Below are 15,242 nucleotides of genomic sequence, written 5' to 3'. Positions count from 1 at the left end.
TGCCTGACCGTTCGCAAGCCCCCTGGTGCAGGGCGGGGCAGCGGAGGCGGGAGGGCCGACTAGGGCCCAGGCCTGGGAGAGGAGGATGGCCGGTGCAGCGGAGGCCTCACTGCTTGGACTTTTCTCCCCATGGATTTGTACAGTGCCTGCCGGCAGGCTGACTAAAAAACACAAGGCCAGTTTCAGGATCTATTCGCAACAGACCTGTTGCATATTTGTGCAGGCAACGATGAGGGCAGCCCTAAAAAAGGCCCCTTGCTAGGCAGGCGATGCAACCGACGCGCGCGCTGGGGAGGGTGCAGCCATTTCCGCTTCCCGTGGGGCGGGCCGAAAGAATTTCCCGAAACCCGGGATTCTTATCTGGGGTGTGAAGATAGACACTGGGAATGTCGTTCTTTACCGATTTCTATAATTTAGTAAGGCGAGATCAGCTCCGGGTCCGGCCGGGGCCCTTGGCCGGAAAGTGGCCGCGCACCGAGCTGGCGGTGGGGAGGGCGCCCTCACGCGGAGGTTCCGCGGCCCAGGGAGGGCAAAAGCAAAGTCTCTAACTTGCTCTCGGAGGGAGCTTTCTAGAGCCAGGGAGGTGGTCCATGGTGGCGCTAATGGAGCTAGCACTGGATAGAAGTTAGGTGTCTTGAGAGCGCCCCAATTTTTTTTTAAGCCGATCCGAATTTCCATCTCTATTTTCTTTACCCTTTCTTGTTTCTAAATATTCAATGTACTTTTTCTGCAGCTAATGAAAAGTGAAGGTCTTCAAATGTCATGTTTGAGAGTACAGATAGTATTCAGTGGAAATTGGGAGTCATCAAATATGTTTTTTTATCCCAAGAACATAAAACAATCTGTACATACATATTTTTTGTAAATCTTAAATGTAAGAAAATATAGTTAAAAATCACCTGCTCTAAAATCAAATGTAAAATTATTCTTTGGGGATTTGCTTTTTAAAACAGTGAAAAAAGCAAAGAGTAGTGAATATACTAAAGATATTTATAATCTCTGACTTATTTTAATGTACTTGGAATTTTGTTTCTGGTAAGAGCTATTGCTTTCTTGTTTGACTTCCTGATTTTCAGTAAAATGTGCATATAATAACAAACTATTCTGTATGAAAAAAACAAATCCGAGAAAACCCACTTTTTCACTCGAACAATTACCAATAAATCGGTATTTTAAAATTTAAAGATTTTTGAGACTTTATTAACCCCTTTTTCATCGTGTTAAAAAGAATTACAGTAAGTTTCATTCGCATTTCTACACTTTACAAATTTTCTATCATGTACAGGTCTTCATTTCTAGCCAGAAAAAAATGTAAGGAGAAATTAGTAAGTATTTCAGTTACCTGTGGTCATTGAATACTTAAGCAAGATTAAAATTAATATATGTTTTCTATCTGAGAAAGACAAATACCATATGATATCACATATGCGGAATCTAAAATATGACAAATGAACTTATCTACGAAACAGAATCACAGACATAGAGAACAGACTTCTGGTTGCCAAGGGGGAGGAGGAGTCAGGGAGGGATGGATTGGGAGTTTGGGATTAGCAGATGCAAACAATTATATATAGGATGGATAAACAACAAGGTCCTACTGTATAGCGCAGGGAACTATATTCAACATCCTGTAGTAAACCATAAAGGAATATGAAAAAGAATGTATATATATGTATAACTGAATCACTTTGCTGTACAGCAGAAATTAACACATTGTAAATCAACTATCAATAAAATAAACATTTTGTAAACATATATATGTTTACATATATAAAACATATATATTTTTTATATATATATGTTTTCTATTACACAAGTTTGGGGTACAACAGTTAACCTAAAATAGTAAGTTACATTTCAATAAATGCATTCATTGGTTAAGTGATGGTAGAAACTGTACAATATATTGTATTTGGGTGGAGGCATTTAATTCCTAAATTTGAACAAATTTAACTTCTAAATTTATAAGTTCCTAAATTTCGAATTTATCTTACATTCTAAATAGTTATACCGTACCAGCCAATTCAGAAAACCCACTGAGGTAATAAAGATGTGGAATTAGTGGTGATGGTTACACAACTGCAAATATACTAAAAAACAGTGAATTGTACTGTTTAAAAGGGTGAATCTTATGGTATGTGAATTATCTCTCAATAAAAAATATAAAATTTGTTGGTAATAGTATATAATATGCTTCACTGTCAGAAACTTTTATTGGAAGTAGAAATGTCACTGAAAATAATGCTATTAATAATAGTATTAACATTGGCTCCAACTTGAGGAATTCCCTGGCGGTCCAGTGGTTAGGATTCGGTGCTTTCACGGCCCGGTCCTGGGTTCAATCCCTGGTCGGGGAACTAAGATCCCACAAGCTGCAAGGCGCGAGAAGAAAAAAAAAAAAAAGTATACAATTCAATGCTTTTAAGTAAATTTACAGAGTTGTGCAACCATCACCACAATCCAGATTTTGAACATTTCCATCACGCCAAAGAGATCCCTCATGTCAATCCCATTTGCAGTCAATCCCCGTATCCATCTCTGGCCCCAGGCAACCACTAGTGGTCTTTCTCTATATATAGATTTGCCTTTTCTGGACATTTTATATAAATGGAATTATACAATATGTGGTTTTTTGCTTCTGGCTTCTCTTACTTAGCATAATGATTTTGAGGTTCATCCATGTTGTAGCATCTATCAGTAGTGGTTCATGCCTTTCTATTGCTGAATATAATTCCATTTTATGGACATACCACTTTGGTTGATCCATTCACCAGTTGATGGATATTGGGATTGTTTCCACTTTTTAGGTGTTGTGAATAATATTGCTATGAACATTTGTGTACAAGTTTTTATGAGAACATATTTTCCTTTATGTTGGTAAATATCTAGTTGTGCATTTGCTGAGTCCTATGGTAAGTCTATGTTTAACATCTTGAGGAACAGCCAAATTTTTCCAAAGTGGCTGCACCATTTTACATTCCCAGCAGCAACATATGAGAGCTCCAGTTTCTCCACACCCTTACCAATGCTTGATATTGTCTCTTCTTTTTATTGTAGACATTCTAGTAGATGTGGTTTTAATTTGCATTTCTCTAATGACTATGTTGAACATCTTTTCATGTACTTAATAGCCATTCATATCTCTTCTTTGGTAAAATATGTATTTAAACCCATTTTAAAATTGGGTTATCTTATTATTGAGTTGCAAGAGTTCTTTACATATTCTGGATACAAGTCTTCATCAGATGCATGATTTGCAAATGTTTTCTCCCAGTCTGTAGCTTGTCTTTTCGTTTTTTTAATGGTGTCTGTGAAGAACAAAAGTTTCTACCTTTGATGAAGTCCAATTTATTTCTTCTTTTATGAATCTTGCTTTCGGTGTCAAATTTAAGAACACTTTGCCTAACCCAAGGACACAAAGATTTACTCCTATGTTTTCTTTTTTTTTCTTTTTTTTAAAAATTAATTAATTTTTATTTGTGGCTGCATTGGGTCTTCGTTGCGGGCTTTCTCTAGCTGTGGCGAGCAGGGGCTACTCTTCTTTGCGGTGCGTGGCTTCTCATTGTGGTGGCTTGTCTTGTTGCAGCGCACGGGCTCTAGGCGCGCAGGCTTCAGTAGTTGTGGCTCATGGGCTTTAGAGCGCAGGCTCAGTAGTTGTGGCGTACACAGTCTTAGTTGCTCCACAGCATATGTGATCTTCCTGGACCAGGGCTCGAACCCGTGTCCCCTGCATTGGCGGGTGGATTCTTAACCATTGTGCCACCAGGAAGTCCCCTACTCCTATTTTCTTCTTAAAGGTTTATGGTTTCAGCTCTTACCTTTTGGGTCTGTGATCTATTTTGTGTATAGTGTGAGCTAAGGGTTTAACTCCATATTTTTGCATGTAGTTATCCAGTTGTACCAGCACTATATATTGAAAAGACAATCCTTTTCCTATGGAATTGCCTTGGCACCTTTGTCAAAAATAAACTGACCAAGGACTTCCCGGGTGGTCCAGTGGCTAAGCCTCTGTGCTCCCAATGCAGGGGGCCCGGGTTTGAGCCCTGGTTGGGGAACTAGATCCCACATGCTGCAACTAAAAATTCGCACGCTGCAACTAAAAAAAAAAAAAAAGATCCCACATGCCATAACGAAGATCCTGCATGCCGCAACTAAGACCTGGCGCAGCCAAATAAATATTTTGTTAAAAAGAAATTGACCATATAAATGTTTATTTCTGGACTCTCTATTCTGTTCCATTGATCTACATGTCTATCCTTATGCCAGTACCACAATGTCTTGATTTCTGTAGTTTTATAGTACATTTTGAATTTGGAATGTGTAAGTCCTTTAACTATGTTCTTTTTCAAAACTGGTCTGGCTCTCCTAGAGCCTTTGTATTTCCATATAAATTTCAGGATCAGCTTGTCAATTTCTGCAATAAAGCCTGCTGGGTTTTTGATAGGGATTTTATTTTGGGGGGGATTATATCTTTTTACTCCTTTGGATGCTCTCCTCTTCCTAAATACCCCCAAATTCTTAGCATATATTTCTTAGGAATAATAATATAAATAAATATTTACTGTTTACCAGGCATGGTGCTGAGTGGTTTACAGTCCTTATTGCATTTGTTCCTTACAATTACCCTTGGAGGACCCACCACCGATCCACCGACGGATTGCCGATCTGCCCAGCTCTCGCGTGCGCCGTGTCTGGTTCCTCCAGCGTCGCCGCTATGAAGAAAGTGGTTCAACAGCTCCGGCTGGAGGCCGGGCTCAACCGCGTGAAGGTTTCCCAGGCAGCTGCAGATTTGAAACAATTCTGTCTGCAGAATGCTCAACATGACCCCCTGCTGACTGGAGTATCTTCAAGTACAAATCCCTTCAGACCTCAGAAAGTCTGTTACTTTTTGTAGTAAAATGAATCTTTGCAAGGTTTTTAAACCACTTTTCATAAACCGGTGAATATTCAAAGGAAAGCCAAATTTGAAGCCTGTACAAAAGCCTGTCTCTGTAACACGTGCCATACTATACAAACTTCTACTTTTGTCAGTCTACCTCTCTGAATATTCATGAATTTCTGTTTCACAAGGGTAATTATTTTATATACACTGGTGGCAGCATACAATAAAATACTTAGTATAAAAAAAAAGAAAGAAAAACAATTACCCTTGGAGATCGTCCATATCCTTGGAAAGGTGAAATTAATTGACATGTACACACCGCTATATTTAAAATAGATAACCAACAAGGACCTACTATATAGCACAGGGAACTCTGCTCAATATTCTGTAATAACTTAAATGGGGAAAGAATTTGAAATAGATACATGTCTATGTATAACTGAATCACTTTACTGTACACCTGAAACTAACACAACATTGTTTATCAACTATACTCCAATATAAAATAAAAATTTTTTAAAAATAAATTGCCCCAAGGCATAAAGCAAAAAAATGGAGGATCTAGGATTTGAACCCACGCAGTCAGACCCAGACCCACATGTTGAAGCACTGTGCTGCACAGTCTCCTGCACTGCTCTCTGGTGAAGATGACCGAAGTGCCACAGGTACATGGTGTTTGCTTGTATAAGAACACTTCTGATAGGGATTGTTTTAAATCTGTAGATAAATTTGAGGAAAATCACCATCTTCACAACCTTGAGACTTCCATTCCCAGAGGGCCATCCTGCCCCACTTATGTTTAGCATTCCAGTGTCCCTCCCAAGTCATGCTCCCAGGACAGCGGAAAGTTCAGCCATCCTTTCAGCCAGGCCTGGGCCCCGGTTGTTCACATGGACCTCCCCTGCTTCCACTTCAGCTACCCCCGCCCCAAGCTGAAGAGGCCAGAACTGACTTACCTGAAGTCCCTCCATGCCCTGTATTGACAAAGACATTTTGTCCCAAGACGGCTATGCATAGCTATTTTTTTTAAAGAACTTAGTTTTAGAACCAATAAATAACCTCAGAGCCTACATTCAATCCCGTCTCTATCCTTAACCACAGTCCCCAAACCCTAAAGCTGTGCTCTGGCAACAGTAGTTACTGGAGGCTTTTCTTCACTTCTTTCATCAAGCAAACGCCATATAGCAGCTCTTCATTGCTCCCACTCACCTCAACTCTGGTGTTCACACTTAGGATGTGTGTGTGTTTGCATGCAGATCTACTGAAGTGCAGTATTGATGAATATGCGGCTTGTGTCTTGAGGCTTCTAAAGTATAGTGTTGCTTTTCATTGGTTCATAAAGAACATAAAAATGATTAACTTTAGGGGAGGATTTGTTCTTTTTAACACTTTCATTTACAAGGGGGTATTGTCTACATTGTGTTTCAAAGTAAATACATTTCATTAAAATGATGGCATTAACTTCATCTTTGATTGATAGTGGGTGTTTAACAACTTACAGTACTTTTCTAGCCAGCTTAGCATACCACACTCTGTTTTACTCTTATGTCACTGGCTACTCCTTCTCTGTCTCCTTGACAGCTCTCTATCTTCTCCCAGATGACTCCCTAACGTTGGAGTGCCCCAGAGCCCAGCCCTTGCTCTACTTACCCTCAGCCCCTTGGTAATCTCCCAAACACCTCATGAATGTGTGGCTTGCATGTTGAGGCTTCTGAAACACAGGGTTATTTTTCATTAGCTTGTAAGGAGCACAAAAGTGGTGAATTTCTTTTAAAATTTTATTTTTTAATGTTTTCATTTTCAAGGGGGCATTGTCTAGACTGCATTTCAAGGTAAATATTTTCAGTTAAAATGGACCTAGAGATTGTCATACTGAGTGAAGTAAGTGAGACAGAGAAAGACAAATATCACATGATATCGCTTATATTGTGGAATCTAAAAACAATGGTACAAATGAACTTATTTACCAAACAGAAATAGAGTCACAGATGTAGAAAACAAACTTATGGTTACCAAGGGGGAAAGTGAGGGGGGGATTGACACATACACACTGCTATATATAAAATAACCAACAAAAAACCTACTGTATAGCACAGGGAACTCTACTCAATACTCTGTAATGACCTATATGGGAAAAGAATCTAAAAAAGAGTGTATATATGTATAATTGATTCAATTTGCTGTACAGCAGAAACTAACACAACATTGTATTTTTTGTTTGTTCGGTTTTTGGCCGTGCCTCGCGGCTTGCGGGGTCTTAGTTCCCTGACCAGGGATCAAACCTCGGCCTTTGGCAGTGAAAGCACAGAGTGCTAACCACATTCCACGCCAGGGAATTCCCTAACACAACATTGTAAATCGACTACACTCCAATAAAAATTAATTTTTAAAAATGGCGACATTCGGGCTTCCCTGGAGGCGCAGTGGTTGGGGGTCTGCCTGCCGATGCAGGGGACGCGGGTTCGTGCCCCGGTCCGGGAAGATCCCACATGCCGCGGAGTGGCTGGGCCCGTGAGCCATGGCCGCTGAGCCTGCGCGTCCGGAGCCTGTGCTCCGCAGTGGGAGAGGCCACAGCGGTGAGAGGCCCGCGTACGGCAAACAAACAAACAAAAAAAAAATGGCGACATTCACCGTATCTTTTATTGACGGTGGATGTTCAGCAACTTACAGTACGTGTCTCCCCAGCTTGTAGCGTACCACACTCTAGTCTCCTAGACCAGTTCCTGATGTTCTCTGGGATGGCTCCCTACCCTTGGCACACCCCAGGTTCTACTCCTTGCACCTTTTCCTTTTTCCCCCATTCCCTTCAAACCCACTCCTTCTTGAAGTCTTCCAGATCTCAGGAAATGAAAATTCCATCCTTCTTTGCTACCTTTCTTTCCTTTATCCCTACATCCAGGAAATTCTGTTGGTTCTACCTTCAAGAATATTTGCAGGCTCTGGCCAGTTCTCACCGCCTCCACTGTGGCCCCCATTCCACTCCATCGTTGGAAAAGTCTGTCTCCTTACCCATCTCCCTGCTTCCACACTTGTCTGCCTAATTCTTTTTTTTAACTGCTCATTTTATTTTTTTGTGTGTATTATCTTCCAGTGTTTTTTTCCCCTTTCAGTTCTATTGAGATGTAACTGACATACAGCACTGTATAAGTTTGTGTACAGCATAATGATCTGACTTACATATATTATGAAACGATCACCACAATAAGTCTAGTTAACATCCATCATCTCATACAGATACAAGGGGGGAAAAAAAAGAAAAAATGCTTTTTTCCTTGTGGTGCGAACTTTTAGGATCCACTCTTTGAGTAAATTTCAAATACACCATACACCAGTGTTATCTATAGTCATCATGTTGTATATTACATTACGCCTAAATTCTGTTCTACACAGCAGCCTGAGTGTTAATCATATTACTCCTCTTCTCAAAACCTTCCAAAGGTTCCTAATTTCTCAAAGGCCAAAGACCTTAAAATGGCCAAAAAGGCTTTACACAGTCTGGTCCCTCATCTCCTTCAAGTCAAGGCTAAAATAACAGAAGAAAAAAAAAAAGGGACTTCCCTGGTGGTCCAATGGTTAAGACTCTGCCCTTCCACTGCAGGGGCGTGGATTCAATCCCTGGTAAGGGAACTAAGATCCTGTATGCCGCGCAGTGTGGCCAAAAAAAAAAAAAAAAAGGCTAAAATGACTACCCTATCATCCCAGTTAAAATTGGAACACCTCTCCCCCTTGACACTCATAATCTCTTTATCCTGCTCTATTATTTCCCATATGGTCACATTCTAAGAGAGACCATATAATTTGCTTATTTATTTTATTGCCTGACGTATGCAGTCTATAAGAAGGCAAGGATTTTTATGTGTTTTGGTCACTGATAGATCCACAGTGCTTAGAACAGGACTTGGTACATAGTAGGTACTCATAAATATTTATGGCATAAATAAATTAGTATAGTAGATTATAAGTGAACAATTTATTGAATTAACTAGGAGTAAAACAAATGCAAGTGTGAAGATCACTGAATATGTTAATCTGTAAAATAACATAATACAGTGGAAAGAGCATGGGGTGAGAGGCAACACAGGAGGGGAGAAGCCCTGTCTGCCAAGGTCTATACATGCCAACCTTCCTGATTTTTGCTTCTTTTCTCTCTGCCCTTCGGGTCCTATTGTAACCCTATATAAATTTTCAGCGGTTCTCTAAATAAAGGTGCCTCGCTGCCTCTTCCAGGATTGGAAGGCACTGCCCTGTGAGTATCCTTTACTCTTTTTCCCTTTCCTCCTTCCCTTTGGACTGAACTTAGCAATCACTGTCTCCAAGTAACCTTGCTTGACACGCTCAAGCCCAGATTACATCACCCCATTTGTGCTAGGTCACACACCACCCCATGTTGTCTAAATGTGTCACAGAGCGTTAGGGCCTCTGAAACCAAAGCTGAGTGTTTTTGAATCCTTGTTGGCTGGCCACAGGTGCAAAGCAGTTACTCTAACAACTGCAGGCAGAGAATTGTTTGCTAGGGCTTTAAGGATGGAAGTGAAATATGAAGAAGCATTTGGTTCCTGGAAGAATTATAGTGCTGAGTCCCCTTGACCATAAAGGTATGTTATCAGTTCATTTTCCTTGAGGTAGCTCCGCACATTGGTGAAATAACACAAATGAAAATATTTCAGACACACCTGTTTCATGGGGGGAGTGCCCTGTGAAGGGCCTTTGCTTGTTTGTTTTTGTGTCCACATCCCTTTTGGATGTTTAGGAATTTCGTATTCTCCTAGCTGGGCCCAGGGGATTGGTCTGGGGGCTCATGAGATTGGGGAAGTGAGAAGATGGGAGAAACAATTGATATTTTTAAGAATGGGTTCCCACCAAATAGTACAGATCTGACTTAGAGATGACCAGAAGGAACATCCCTGTGTAAGGATCTCTAGAAGCCATGACCTGTTTAAAGAGACTGCAGTTTCCTTGTGATGGCTTTAGGTTTTTGCTTTGCTAGGGAAGTGGAGGGAGAACTAAGTTTGAGTCACAAAGTGCAAAGAGGGAGTTGGAGAAATATGGAGAGGTGGTGAAAGACCAGAAGGCCAGAGGTAATAACAGGAGAGAAGCTAAGAAGAGCCATTCCAAGTGACAGGTGACCAACGATGCCCAAGATGTGTAAACATTAACCAGGATTCCTCCAACATTCATGAAGACACCGATTTTTTATTAGTCATGCAACGTAATATTCTGTTTGGCTGTTAAAACAACAAACTTTCAAGGCTGGAAAAGTTTGGGATCAAACAGGGGATCCTGATTGCATTTTGAAGGTTCTATCTGGGATAGGGACCCGGAAATAAGGCCTAGGACAACAGCCACCATCCTGGTGGAATGTGTCAGTGTACAAGTCTTGGTGTGGACCCGCAGAAGCTTGTACTGATTCGGGGGATACCGGTGTACCCTGAGGGGCTTAGAAAAAACCCCTGAAGAGCTACAGAGTGCTTGGCAAAAGTTTTCGAGGAAAGAAAATGCATAATAAAATATGCATTTTATATTTTATAAAATAACTTTAAAACGTTACAGAGGGCTTCCCTGGTGGTGCAGTGGTTAAGAATCCGCCTGCCTAAGCAGGGGACACAGGTTCAAGCCCTGGTCCAGGAAGATCCCACATGCCGCGGAGCAACTAAGCCAATGCGTCACAACTACTGAGCCTGCGCTCTAGAGCCCGCGAGCCACAACTCCTGGAGCCTGTGCTTCGCAACAAGAGAAGCCACAGCAATAAGAATCCCGCGCACTGCAACAAAGAGTAGCCCCCACTCGCCGCAACTAGAGAAAGCCCGCGCACAGCAATGAAGACCCAACGCAGCCAAAAATAAATTTATTTTTTAAAAAGTTATTTATGGCTTACAGTTTTTTAAAGCTTGTTTTATAGTTTAAATCAGAAAAGGGACACGTATTTCCCTATTTTCAAAAGATTAAAGTGATTCACTATTTTTTCCCACGGAGTAGTCTGCTTCAGCAAAACAGTACACAGTGTGCTATTTTGGCCCCTTGGGAAACATGACATATTCAAGTTTGCTAGAAAGAGATTAATGATCGTTTTTAGCCATACATCTCCCAATATCTTCGGGATATTGGTGTAGAGAGAAAATGGTGGCAGGGGGTGGGGGTAGGAGAAATCTCTCAGTTTAGGATCAGAAATGGGCAATGGATGACTTAATTTAAGGTTAGCTGTAGAACCAGTGGCCTCCAACTGTGTTTTTCTGTCATCTACACTTTTCCCACAGAGAGATTTCACAACAATAAATTTACAAAACAGTCCTGTAATGTAGTTTTAAATTCTTAAATCAAGAAAAGGCGGTATGTGAAAAGCATTAGCTACAACTCTAGAACCGATTTGTCAAAAGCGAACAACAACCCCCAAAATCACTGCCCTCTGAATGTTCGTTCTTGCTATCTTATTTTGACGCAAATAGAAACAGAACAGCGTTTTTAGATCCGGCATTTCTGTGCGGTGCAGACATGCCGTTTTCTATGAATTTTCTCACCTCTGGGAAATGTATTTCTGAAACGCGTAACTGTTGTGCAACTAGCCAAGTGGAGGTATGATGCAACAATCCCATGCAAGTTGCCTTTAAAACAATGATATTATTTGGCGCAGATGTAGTCACGTTTATAACACAGGTACGTACCGCAAAGCTCCCTCCACGTCGTCCCTGATTCCCCCACCCCCACCGTGTGCAAGATGCAAAATGACATTTCCCGGGTTTCCTAACCCTCAACTTGTCGAGGGTTGGCGCACCCCACTGGCTCGAGCCCACCGCTCGTGCAAACGAAGTGGGACCAAGGCGAGGGGACCAGCATTGCCGAGAGTTCCCAGCCCCGACGGCGAAGCCGCGCGGGAAGCCACGTCGGGCCGGGCCCGCGGCGGCAGCGTCGGGCCGCCTTCTTCCCTCGGTGAGGCCCGCTGGCGTGGCCTACAGAACGTGGGGCCCCGCGGGCGTGGGACAGCCCTGCCCCCACCCCGCTCCCACACCCGCTCCCGCTCCCGCGGCGCCGGAAGTGACGCGCGCTGGCTGAAAGATGGCGGCATTGGCGCTCGACCAGGGGGAAGGTAAACACCCTCCGGGCCGCTCCCCGCGCGCGGGCCCCCTCGAGGCGCCGGTGGGGGCCGAGGGCGCCTCCCAGGCCTCCGTTCCAACTCTCGGCTTCCCACCCCACGACCTCCCTACCCGCGTGGCAGGCTTCCGCTTTGCGACGACGGCGGACGGAACCCCATGCCGGCTGGCCCCGCCTCCCTGGGCGGGCCCCGGGCGGCTCCCGTGGCCCGCAGGGGGCGCGCGGCCCGGAGCGGCCCCTGGCTCGTGGCCCCGCACGCTCCGCCCCTTGCCCGCCCCTTTCCCGCCTTCCTCCACCCCCGGCGTGGGTGATCCTGAGGCTCGGCGCGCTTCGGAGCAGAAGCCCAGAGCCGCCGTCGTCGACGTCGCCAGTGCGTGCACCTCTGCTGCTGCCCACGACCCCCCAGCCCCTCTCTCCGCCCGAGGCCCCGAGTCGGCCCTACCGCCGACCCCCGCCGGGCGCTGCGAGGCCCCTGGCGTTGGCAAGGCCGGGCCCGGCCCCGACGCCGCTCCGCCTCGCGCAGATCCCGACTGTCTCGAATCGCGTCTCAGCGCTGTCTTCTTTCCCAGGACTGGTTTCGTGGGGGCCGCAGGCGCGCAGACTCGACCCCCGCCGGAGCGCCCCGGCCCGGCCCCGGAGCGGCCCCTTGTAGACGTTCGAGGAGCCAGCTGAGTGCCGTCCCGGCGCCCGACCGCCCACCGTCCGGCGCGCTTCTTCCTGATGCAGACTGCCGTCCACTAGAGGCTGGACGGACCCCCGAGGTGCGTAGCCGCCCCTGGCCCTCCGGCCTGCGGGAGCCCGGGCTTCGTCCGCGGCCCCGCGCTAGGCACGGATTCGGTAGCCCTTTCTGCACCGACCCGAATCACACATTTGGTTGACGCCGGGATCTAATTTGTCTTTGAGTTTACTTAATTTGTTTGAAATTTAATTTTTTTCAAGGAGAAAAAAAAAAAAAAGGAAGAAGCATAATTCAGCCATTTTTTGCAGCACACAGCTGCAGGTACCATGACTATTTTCTCCCTAACCCGTTTCTTCCCTTTAAAAATTCTGTGTGTGCCTGAAATAGAACTATGCGAAATGCGAGGCATAAAACGCGGAATCAGAAGGTCTGGGTTCGACTGGGTGACTCCGAGAAAATCGCTTACCGAACCTCGGTTTCTTATCTATGAAATCTAGTCAGTTATAGCCACATCACAGGGTAGTGAGGACTGTATGAGGTCATATATGTGAAAATAATTTGTAGCTGTAAAGTGTTGTAAAAATGCAAGGCAATTTTTAAAGTAACCTTTGCCAGAGTGGTGAATGTTGTAGTGGCTAACTGTTGCTGCCTCTTTATTTCTATATTATAAGTATAAGGAATAAGTGCGGGATAGCGAAGCAGTGCTGTGAATCGACTAGATATATAATAGTCACGTTGCTTGGCCTTCTTCCTACGAAATGCTAACTGCTTATTTAAATAACGGTATTCTTTAATTCAAATTTAACGTTACTGTAGTGCTTTGCTTTTCATTTTTCTAGGCCGCTTATGCTCTTTTTCTTACTCGGAATATTAAGCACCTTGCATTTGTTTAGTCTTTTCTATATTTTGAATTTACATTTTCATTTGGTAATCTGATTAAATTGTAATTTAGGAAATGCTTTTAAGATATATACCCTAATTTTAATGCCTGGTTTTCATATCTAGGAAACAAGATGCCTGAATATCTCTACTAATTTGAAAATTGTTTTTGGAGAGCTTGTAAATGCATTCAGATTTCTGCACTTAATAGATCTAGAAATGTATAGAAAATTTCAATTTTGGGACACTTAATTTCATATTTATGGAATTTAATTCCCTTTTTTAATCATCACAACACTTAGTAGGTGCTTAGAACCAGTTTTTCAGTGGTGAAGGATGTTAATTTGCACTTTTTATTGCCGATTAACTTGGGGGGGATACTAGGATATATAAGCCATAAATATTTGTGGTTTGAAAATTGGACTTATTTGTCAGAATTTATGATACATATGTGTAACAGATCAGTATGAAATCATTTTTATTTGGCACATCAAAAATGTATGGCTTTTTAAAATGGTCCACAAAAAGTGAAAGAGAAGCTTTTTTTTTTTTAGTATATTGTTATTTTTAGCCAACAAATGGTTTTCTGAGTTTTTTTCTGAAATGTTTTATTAAATTTATAATCCAATACCAGTTGTCTTTCCGAATATGCATTGTTTTTTTAAAAGCAGAATAATATAAGGCGGGCAGGATTAAATTAGCAAAAGGAAGAGCCTATTTTAATGTGCTAGCTTTTATACATTGGACTTATCGCTTGTCCTGAAGATAAAATTTTGTCAAATCAGTGCTTCATGGGGAATTTCAAGGTTTGGCCTTCTCTCTGCCTTGATTTGGGTTACCTGGGGCTAAAACCTTGGAACCAGGGCTGGCGTGGCTTCATGGGTGTCCAGAAGGACCCCAAACTTGGTTTAATAATCTGCGCATAAAACTGGCATTGTACAATATAAAGGTGAATGGTGAAATTCGTGGTAATAATGTAAATTTTTATTTTTCTTTACTTAGAATGCATTAAAGAGCAAATTAAAAAACACCATGACATGTCGAGAGAGACCTCAGAAGAAAGGAGAAAGCTTTGTACTTTACTACCTTTAACGACACTTTTTTCCTGCTTTTGAGCGAGGGGCCCCACATTTTCATTTTTCCCTGGGCCCCAAAAATGATGTAGCTGGCCTGTTCTGAAACTTGCCCTTTCCTATTTTAAACGTTTTCAGAGTGAATAACATTAACTGTGAAGTGAATGAATCTATAGCTTATGAAGGGTCGGATTAATTTATTAGCATATATTTCCTCTGAATTGGAATGCTGTAGCTGTTATGGGCTTTTTTATTGAAGAGAAATGAAAGGCAGTTATTGGTGAAGCATTGCAGGATAGTGGTTAAACTCGAAGGCTCTGAAGTCAGACTGACCCCAGCTTATGAAGAATCATAGCCTTGGGCAAGTTACTTAACGTCTGTGAGCTTTGGTTTTTTTTCATCTCTAAATCAGGGATGGTTACAGAGCATGGAGGGTTGCGAGGGTTAAATTTATTTATTCATCCCACAGATATTTATTAAGCACTTATTATGTGCCAAGCACTGTTCCTAGAAAGGTTCTGGGGATACAACAGTCAACGAAACAAAACAAAACAAAACAAAAAGAAAACAACAAGAAAGTAAACTAAAGAAAATAGCCTGTATCTCCATTTAATATACTATGGAGAAAAATAAAGCAGGAAAA

General features: G+C 42.7%; 1 protein-coding gene across 1 annotated transcript in view; it reads left to right on the top strand.

Annotated features, from left to right (window-relative positions):
• Nucleotides 1–12,359: 12,359 nt before the first annotated feature.
• KLHL15 (kelch like family member 15) overlaps nt 12,360–15,242 on the top strand; it is a 30,390-nt gene continuing 27,507 nt past the window's right edge. Inside the window, exon 1 of the mRNA XM_029241009.1 lies at nt 12,360–12,729. The gene's annotated coding sequence lies outside the window, so the exon portion shown is untranslated. The remainder of the gene's footprint in view (nt 12,730–15,242) is intronic.

Source organism: Monodon monoceros, unplaced genomic scaffold (genome assembly GCF_005190385.1).
Source record: "Monodon monoceros isolate NGI ecotype Baffin Bay Population unplaced genomic scaffold, NGI_Narwhal_1 Super_Scaffold_22, whole genome shotgun sequence".
Taxonomy (NCBI): domain Eukaryota; kingdom Metazoa; phylum Chordata; class Mammalia; order Artiodactyla; family Monodontidae; genus Monodon; species Monodon monoceros.
Note: the sequence above shows the minus strand (reverse complement) of the source record. Positions and strands in the feature narration are given on the sequence as shown.